This window comes from Cimex lectularius, unplaced genomic scaffold, assembly GCF_000648675.2.
Source record: "Cimex lectularius strain Harlan isolate CLEC.00 unplaced genomic scaffold, Clec_2.1 scaffold240, whole genome shotgun sequence".
NCBI classification, from domain to species: domain Eukaryota; kingdom Metazoa; phylum Arthropoda; class Insecta; order Hemiptera; family Cimicidae; genus Cimex; species Cimex lectularius.
In genome coordinates this window covers 204,181-205,654 of record NW_019392905.1, presented here as the reverse complement: position 1 = coordinate 205,654, position 1,474 = coordinate 204,181, and the positions used below count along the sequence as shown (strand labels likewise).

Here is a 1,474-nt window from a genome sequence, read left to right as displayed (position 1 = left end):
ATTTTCAATGGACATCCGCTTCTTGTAGAAGAACGCTCTATGTGCAAAAACCATTAGATGAGACCCTTTTCAGAATTAATATTTTAGTGTGATAGGAATCAGGGAAGATTCTTAAGGAATGGATAGTTTGAAAATGTTTATTTTAAAGGTATATAAACAGACATAAACAGAATTTTGACCATTATTCTACTATTAGTTTTGAGCTTCTTTTATAATTGCGCTTTCTGCGAAGTTACGACAGTACCATTACCTGTACAAACCACCTGATTCTTTTAGACAATATGTTATTTTTATTTATTTCGTTTAATAACAGAAAGGTTAGCTTTACAATTGTCAATATTATAACATTTATTTCTTGAAGACAACTTACCGAAACGATATACTTTTCAAGGGCGTTGGTAATAACAGTCGCATACTTGACGTCTTCCAATTTTACTTTTAAAATAACGAATGCTGAAGAGGGCTTTGGGCCGAAATAAAAGAATTCCGGAAAATATTGCCTTTGGGCGGGAGATGGTAACAAAAAAGCACTATGAGACACTTCTGAAGATAAACCGTGGAATGGAATAAAACCGGTGTAAGATGAGGTCGGAAGGGAGAAACGCCGTACCACAAGAAGAAAAAGTTACAGAGTGTGTATATATTTCGTCTTAAAATACCTCCATTACTCTCATCCCTTTTCATAGGTATCAGCAAAAACGTCAATTTTTCAAACGACGCGGGGTTTTTAGAGTGTTAAACGTTTTCGTTGTCATCGATTTTGGAACAGGAAATTATTTACTTCCGAACGAAAGAGTCCTTCTTGACGTGATATATGGAGACGGTTTTCTCTGATGGACGACACATGTAATTTAATTGTATCCTTCCTCAATAACTTCTAGCACTTGACAAATTACACCTACATCTGCCAGACTGCAAATTGCACATGTAGCAATCGCTCGAAGATCTAGAGCCGAATGAGTCCTGGACGCCAGGATCACAATTCGCCTATAAATCATGCCATTATTAGGCTATTATTCTGAAGAGATGGTTGAGATATTATGGCATTATAATGTGGCCCATACTGCTCGGAATCGGGTTTGTGCTTTCATGGAAATCAGCCAGCGGACTACTCGCATTAAAATTGCAAAATCTCTATAAATATTAAACGTATCCCTTGTCCAAGTGTAATTTATTAGATAGAAGAAAAACTTATGTAGCTAATTAGTTATTCAGATATCGTGAGATGCGGTCGGGAGTGATGTAGGTTTCAGAAAAACATTTTCTTTATCGTGCCAACGTTTCGATCTTTTATTGAGATCATCTTCAGGGCTCAAAGTGTNGGCACGATAAAGAAAATGTTTTTCTGAAACCTACATCACTCCCGACCGCATCTCACGATATCTGAATAACTATAGATTAACGGTCACTAATCTCTACACATTTATGTAGCTAAGTTAACTCTTTCTGTTATCCTCTTTCTCTCTCACTCACT

The 1,474-nt window shown here is 36.5% G+C and overlaps 1 long non-coding RNA gene across 1 annotated transcript; it reads left to right on the top strand.

Moving 5' to 3' along the window:
* LOC106662441 lies at positions 1 to 1,164 on the top strand. Its single transcript, XR_001339901.2, has 2 exons — positions 1 to 632; positions 687 to 1,164. It is a non-coding gene; the product is annotated as an uncharacterized LOC106662441 (long non-coding RNA).
* The last annotated feature ends 310 nt before the right edge of the window (positions 1,165 to 1,474 follow it).